Source organism: Macrobrachium nipponense, chromosome 31 (genome assembly GCF_015104395.2).
Source record: "Macrobrachium nipponense isolate FS-2020 chromosome 31, ASM1510439v2, whole genome shotgun sequence".
NCBI lineage: Eukaryota > Metazoa > Arthropoda > Malacostraca > Decapoda > Palaemonidae > Macrobrachium > Macrobrachium nipponense.
This window is the reverse complement of record NC_061093.1, coordinates 25,881,017-25,889,725: the sequence shown is the minus strand read 5'-3', so window position 1 is coordinate 25,889,725 and position 8,709 is coordinate 25,881,017.

The window sequence follows — 8,709 nt, the reverse complement described above, 5'->3', positions numbered from 1 at the left end:
CCACTTTCCTGAAAATGTTATGAAATATCTGAGAAATCTTGGCTGCAGGTTTAAAGGTCTCCGATGAGCCTCAGCTGAGGCAAGGGACAGGTCATTACTCTGTTGCACAACATTCTAGAAACCGTAAATGTTCGAATATGGGCATTGCCCGAGCGCCCTCTGCACCCACGCTGGGGCCAAGGGGAACTGAGCAGTGTCTGCTGATTCATCAGCAGGTAGACTTTGGGCGCCCAAAATCCCTAATCCCTTACTTACGGAGAGAGCAATATCACTTTGCCAAAGCAAATTAATCATGCCGCGAGCGGATCTGAATTTACCTACCACGAGCATTAAATGTGATTAGCCACATGCAGAATCGTATCGCAAGACATTTCAACAAACGCTCATTTGAGGGAATTTGCATACATACATATTTACACACAACGAGGCCAATCGAATCCTCATATGCCACGAGGAATCCAGGTAAAAATGTCACAGGAAGAAAAAGTCACAGAAAAAAAGTAGCAGGAAAAAATCACAGAAAAAAGTCGCAGGAAAAATGTCACAGAAAAAAAAATCACAGAAAAGTCACAGAAAAAAAGTAGCAGTTAAAATGTCACAGAAAAAAAGTCACAACAATCTTCCCTAGATAGTGACCCCCTAGGGTTTTAAGCCGGTATGTATCCACCTTTGCGGTGTGATTAGTACAAACCCGTTGGGGATTTTTTTGTTTTTAACCCGATATGTATCCACCTTTGTGCTGTGTTTAGTACAAGCCCGTCGGGGATTTCCGTATAAACATAAACAAAAGAGAGTAAATATCATAAAGTTAATGGCCTCCAAGAAATATTGAGAATTTCCCCACAGTAACTTTATTACCGGCCACCATAGGTAGATTATTGTAACTTTTTTTCCCAGCCAAAATTAAGACTTTTTTTTTTTTTTTTTTTTTCTGTGACTTTTTTGCCTCTGACTATTACCGGCCACCGCCATGAATGGCCATGAAACAAGTCAACTCCAATTTGATCATTTAATCATTACCCTGAGCCCCACGGCTAATTGTTCCATCTTTATTAGTGATATGATTGTGAAAGAAAGAACATTAAAGGCTCCACTTTGGGGGGTGCCGATCGTAAAAAATATTTGCCAAAAATACACTAATCAAGACAGGCTAATGAAATTATCAGGCATTATTAGCACTATAATAAACGCATATTCTCTGTGAGTTTATCATCTACAGGGAAAATTAATGATTTATTTTAAAAATGTGAAAAAATGCAAAAATTCCGGGCCCCTCGTACTGAAGGTTATTTGGTGATTGGTGAGAAACTACAGTCTTGAATAGAAATTCGGTGTGACAGAATGTTGGTATATCCACCTGGAACATGCACAAAAAAAATTATCAAAATAGAACAGTAAATAAGCACGTACCAACAAAAAAAAGAGCAAACAACTTCAGGTAAGTTCAGCGAAAGCCCCGGCGAAATAGCAGGCTATAGCTAGGAAGAAATATTCAGGAAAAATTCAAATCTCGATTTAGGACAAAACCTTTTGAGAGTTTGTAGTTAATATGTCACTTGATAGCCTAAAACATCTAAAAATTATATTATTTAGGACAATCAAAGAAAAAACCACCCCCTTTTTTTTTTTTTTTTTTTTTTTTTTTTTATCCCCTTTTTTTTTTTTTTTTTTTTTTTTTTTTTTTTTTTGGAGGTGGGTTTTCTTTGATTGTCCTAAATAATATAATTTTTAGATGTTTTAGGCTATCAAGTGACATAATAACTACAAACTCTCAAAAGGTTTTGTCCCTAAATCGAGATTTGAATTTTTCCTGAATATTTCTTCCTAGCTATAGCCTGCTATTTCGCCGGGGCTTTCGCTGAACTTACCTGAAGTTGTTGCTCTTTTTTGTTGGTACGTGCTTATTTACTGTTCTATTTTGATAATTTTTTGTGCATGTTCCGGTGGATATACCAACATTCTGTCACACCGAATTTCTATTCAAGACTGTAGTTTCTCACCCAATCACCAAATAACCTTCAGTACGAGGGGCCCGGAATTTTTGCATTTTTTCACATTTTTTTTAATAAAATCATAATTTTCCCTGTAGGATGATAAAACTCACAGAGAATATGCGTTATTATAGTGCTAATAATGCCTGATAATTTCATTAGCCTGTCTTGATTAGTGTATTTTTGGCAAATATTTTTTACGATTTTTTACAATCGGGACCCCTCCAAAGTGGAGCCTACCCTTAATGAAGTTTTTATATTTTGCGTGGGCGCCCGAGACATAAAGCTGTGAAAAACAATGGGGGGCCCTTTAATTGTCTCACTTTTAAGAAATCCAGAGCCGCGATGGACGTTTCATATAATAAACAATCGAATGATTAAAATTACTAATGTTCTTTCCTCTGCTTGAATTTGGCTGGTAGTCTCATTGGAAGATTATATATATATATATATATATATATATATTATATATCATATGAGAGAGAGAGAGAGAGAGAATGTTTGTTTTAGAAGACTTTATCAGATAAAATGTCTATAGCTAATTAACTGGGAATAAATGAGTTACATTTACACAACTAATTGTAAAAACAGCATTCTTCTCATTCTCTTGGTCTTTCTTGAAAGTTTGCCAACTTAAACTTCCAGTGACGTCCTTCCAAACAGATTGGAGTTGTATAAAGCTGCTCAAATTGCAAAGTAAATATTGTTGGTTTCGTTCTCCAAAATTTATATATTTACATTTATCCTCCTCTATTTTACACCAAAGTTCAGGAAAATTCTTTAACAATTACCTACCGCTTTCAAACTTGTAGCAATATAGGGGACGAATTTTCCTTTAATTTAAGAACATAAAACAATCTGTGGTCGTTTTCCCGGTAGATTTGAGAAGTCATTATGAACGTCTGCATTCGATGTTTCTGAAATATTGCGGATGCATTTTCAAAATTCCTAGGTATGAACTATCTCGAGATCGTTCAGTAACGCCTTAATGAACCTATATGACCCAGTGAAAGGAAGGGGAGAGAGAGAGAGAGAGAGAGAGGAGAGAGAGAGAGAGAGAGAGAGAGATTCATGCTTCAGAAGTTCGTTACTATCTTTCTTTGCTCGTGTCATGATATTCCTCTTTCGAAATTTAGATTTTGGATGTTCTGAAAATGATTAAGTGCTACGAAACCGAAATGATTTTGTTATGCAAACCTCTTTATTCATTGACAATTAATTACCCTTATACGTAACACTCTAATTTTCAGTAAAAACACCTAAATCAAAACATTTTAACCTTTTTTTAACTACAATCCTGAATAACGGAAAGAATTGGAAAGAAATATAGAAAAAATAGCACAAGAAACGCAAGACTATAATGATAACAGGAACGAGGTTAAGAGGTTAGAGGCGAGGAGGAGTCAGGAGAAAAGAAAGCCGATGATAACCCATCGGTCAACGATGAAACGAATAAATAACAGGATAAAGGAAAGTATGAAAGTGAAAACTCCCGAAACATCAGATAGAACGAAATCTGGGTCTCGCACATACGAACAAACGGAGAACCCAAGGAGCAGGTTTTTGCATCTGTTGGGTGGTCAGCGTCCGGAGGTACACATCAGGTCTCCTAACCCCCTTTCACACCCTATCATAGGGCAATGGCCCGTGCTGGCATAAGTCCCCACTTAATCTGAACCAACCAACCAACAGCCACAAAAGGCGGGGCATCTCAAAACCAAGCAAGGTTCCGCGTACTTCGGAGATGTAAAATATGGACCCTCATTGTAAGCACTTCTCAAGCTGGCATTTCTACAAGGGCTTGGCTCTCGCTTTCACTACACCATGAGGATGGAGACTCTCTCTCTCTCTCTTCTCTCTCTCTCTCTCTCTCTCTCTCTCTCTCTCTCACTGAATCTAATTCTAAGGTTCACACACAACACTCCGGCGTAGTTTTACTTTCTTTCTGTTTTTTTTTTTGTTCACAGAAGAATGCGGTGTTTCGAGATGCTGTGGAAGTTCAGATGTTTACATCTGATGTGAATCTCGGATTATTTGAAATCGATTCTCGTGATCCATTTTGTTAAAACGTTAAGGATTTACTTCTGGTAGTAAAATATTCATTATTATTGTACTGCCTTAATGACAAAACGGGATTATATCTTGGTCAACAGTTGTATTACGGACATAGTTACGCATGTAACAATAGACGCGCGCGAACGCACGTATACACACACACCACACACATATATTTATATATATATATATATATATATATATATAATATATATATATATATATATATATATATATATATATATATATATATATATATATATACTATATATATATACACACTGTAATCTGATACTATATAACATAACATACTAATAAATCGCTTGACCCATCAACACAACGATGACATCAGTTATTCACCAATAACGTTCAAGTAAAAGCCTCGCCTCCTCTGACTAAGGAGAAACTCCGTCAGTCATCTCGTAATGAGAAAATGCAGGTCAGGTTGCAATGACGAGAGTCAAGGACGTTGGTAAGTCGTTCGAGTTGGCTGGCTGGCCGGCCAGGAGGAGAGTAGGAGTAGGCGGGCAGCCATCCGTGGAAGAAAGAAAGAGACGAAGGTGACCTATATGAACTAGTGGGAGAGAGAGAGAGAGAGAGAGAGAGAGAGAGAGAGAGAGAGAGCGCGCGTCTTATCTGGAGTTCTGCCATAAGAGATGAAACGTCAACTTCAAATTGACTTACAAAGTAGTATAAAAAAAGCCATCGACTTTTACAACCAAGTTAGTCCGTGATGATGTCATTAACTTCAAATTCTTGTAGTGTCGTTATACCCATAGTAAAGAATTTGAAACAAAGAGTGCTGCTGTACAGTATAAAATTAGCCAAGCAATACAAAATCTCTCCTTGATTTGAAAAGAAAAAAAAAAAGTACTGAATCTTACGTAGCTTCTTGGAACTCCTTTTCGAGTCTGAATAAGCAAGAGAAGAAAGTTCCCGGATGTTTTCGAAATGGAATTTCCTCAATTTTGCTTTCCGCGTCTTTGATCTGCGATATAAATGGTATCTTCCACTATAATTCACGCTGGCGTTTTCGCTGATGTCATCCATTAAGAAATACACAAATTTAAAAATTGCCTTTAATGGAGGAAGAACAATATAGAATCTTGTCTCCATTTCAGATCGATGATGAAATGTGCAAACGTCAGTTGCAACAATTTTTCTTTATGAGAAAATGGATATACTTCATCAGCAATAAAATAGAACAAGAACGTTTAAATTCATTTAATAAACAACACAGGCCCTCTTGTGCTATTCAAAGAAAGCCCGCCATTCATCTGTTGTACCGTTAGTCTAATGCTACAAATTTAGAGCAAAAACACAATCGTTGGGTACATGATTTTTCAAAGTATTCGTTCAACGAATTACTTTCAGGCGGATGCCAGTGCCCTTCACTTCAATGACTAGTTCCTTAAACACTCGCCATTCTGATCGAGGTTTCAAAACACCGAAGGCATTGTAAATACCATAGGGTATCAAGGGACCAAGGGCAGCATAAATACCCTAATGAGTTCAAGGCACCGAGATCTTCGAAAATACCAGAGGGTTTCGATGCACAGAGATCATCGTAAATACCAGAGGGTTTCGATGCACAGAGATAATCGTAAATACCAAGAGAGTTTCGATGCACAGAGATCATCGTAAATACCAGAGGGTTTCGATGCACAGAGATAATCGTAAATACCAGAGAGTTTCGATGCACAGAGATCATCGTAAATACCAGAGGATTTCGGGGTACCAAGGGCATCGTAAATACCAGAGGGTTTCGTGACGGCGAGGGCATCGTAAATACTAGAGGGTTTCGGGGTACCAAGGGCATCGTATATACCAGAGTGTTTCAAGGCACGAGATCTTCGTAAATACCAAACGGTTTCAAGGTACTCAGGGCATCATAAATACCAGAGGGTTTCGAGGTGCAAAGGGCATGGTATATATATACCAAAAGGTTTCGAGGCACCAAGGGCATTGTAAATACCTAAGGGTTTTGAGGCACTCATGACATAAAAAATATCAGAGGGTTTGAAGGTACTCATGGCATCGTAAATGCGAGAAGGTTTCAAGGCACTGAGATCATCGTAAATACGAGAGGGTTTCAAGGCCTTTATGACAATGAAAAAAATCTGAGGGTTTAAGGGACAAAAGGCATCATAAATAATACAGGGTTTCAATGCATCAAGGTCATTATAAATACCAGAGGGTTTCGAGGGACCAAGAGCATCATAAATAACAGAGGGTTTCAAAACACCGAGGGCATTATAATACCGAACGGTTGCAAGGCACTGAGATCTTTGTAAATAACTAAGGGTTTCATGGTACCAAAGCAACGAGAGCATCGTAATTACCAGAGGGTTTCAAGGCCCTGAGGGTATTGTAATTACAATACAGTTTTAAGGCACTGAGAGCATCGTAAATACCAGAGGGTTTCAAGGCCCCGAGAACATAATAAATACCAGAAAGTTGCAAAACACTGGGGGCATCATAAATACTAGAAAGTTTCAAAGCACCAAGGACAAAATAAATACCAGGAGGTTTCAAAGCACTGAGGGCATCATAAATGCCAGAAGGTTTCAAGACACAAAGGGCATAGTAAACGCCAGAATATTGAGGCAACGAGGGCATCGCAAATACCAGATTATAAGAGGGTTTAAAAGCACAATGGACTACGTAAATACCAGCGTATTTTAATGAAGCATGGGTAGCGCAAATACCAAACGCTTTCAAGCACCGAGGGCACCGTAAATACCACAGCCAGTCAGCACTCAAGCATTCCAGACCCCTGTCTCACTTCCCACAGCCGCTGGAAACCCATTGAGGAATGCTGCTCTTGTTTTCCTATGAAGTAATAGAAACCATGACGTAATAGGCAGGATTCTTCTCATCTTAAAGCGAAAGCTCAACAGCAAAAACTCTTTCGTTCTAGAGTTCGGAAGTGTTGGTATTATATAATAAAATATTTATGACAAGAAGAATGTAAAGAATATGAATTGCAAATTGCTTAACCTAGACTGGAATGTAACGGTTGAGAGATTAGTGAATTAGCAATCATTTCCGCCATAGAGATGAAAAGACCTGTATCAATTATTGGTGAGAAAATTGTATTCTATAGAACTATAGACAAGGAGCACAATACTGTCCAAAGTTTTAAAAGATTTAATGTGATTTCAGACCCTTTAAGTAAATAAACACACATCCACTCACGCGTTACATATATAGTGTATATGTGTGTCCCTGCACATACATAAAAGAATACAAACATATGACGTAAGATGACTGAAAAACGTTAACAATTAATATTAAACATTTGTAATTACTTAAATCGTCTACATTTGCATATGGTACGAGAATCATAAGCAGTATACGCTGTATAAACAATTGAATGTGAAACTATTGTCAGCGAAATGAAGGTCGCAAGTTCAGGAATTACAGGAACACCTTCATTAATAAACAATCAACTATTTCTATATATTTATTACCATGGGCGCCCGTAGCATATAAGGGAACAAATCTTAATATATACGTACGTACATGGGTAGTTTCCGTTTCCGGTATCAAGCCGACAAACACTTTTGACCCTTTGTACCTTTTATGAATAAAGAATTATATATATCTATATGTATGCATATATCAATGATAATAAAAACAGCCCATAAAAACGCCAAAATCTTATTAGATTGAATTCTGTTGTAACAACACCATTTTTCACAGTCACACACACACACACACACACACACACACACACACACACACATATATATATATATATATATATATATATATATATATATATATATATATATATATATATATAATATAATATATATATATATATATATATATATATATATATATATATATATATATATGCAATGCAACTGAGAAGCAAATAATTTAAATGAAGCAAGATACCTTAGAAAAATACAGAATGTTACATTTTTTTGGGGGGTGGGGGCAAGCGCCCTCCCTTGCCCCTACGGGCGTTCGCATGTGTTTATTACCCAAATGCTGTCACTCCCATAATTTGAAGAGGCAAGGAAAAAGATCCGCAGCTACACTATGATATCGCACCGTACAACCAGCGAATTTAAGCAGAGTATACTATTTGCCAAATAAGATCGCCCTGAGCAGGTCTAAAACTAGTTTGCTCTCATTAAACTGGGACCGTTATAACGACTGGTGTTTGGGTGAACTGGCCTTGCGCTAGCAAGGGCACTTGTTTTTAAAAGCGCCCATGCTGTATGTATAAAAAGAAAAAAAATTGTAGTTGGTGCACATAAATTCAGCTCTACTTATACCTACAGAGGTATGTTCTGTATTGTGTGCGTGAGCGTTGACAGCAAAGCAGAGATTTAAAAACAGCTTATTAGGATGTGAAATGAACACTTCGCATTGACGCTTCAGAGGGAGTAGCTCTACGGAATGTTAACCAGCCGATCTTCAGCAGCCTCCGTGCGGATGAATTAACTATAATAGCACCATGGCCTTCTCTACCCTGGCTGCCACTCAACAGGGTCGAGTAGGCATCTAATTCATTACTTATATCAACAGCGGCAATGTGAAAGTCACAGGAAATGGGTTTCGACAAAGAGTCGTCGCATGGGATCGAACCCTGGTATCACACTGGTCGGGGGGCCCTCGAACAACTAAACTAAATGGTAATTCGCAT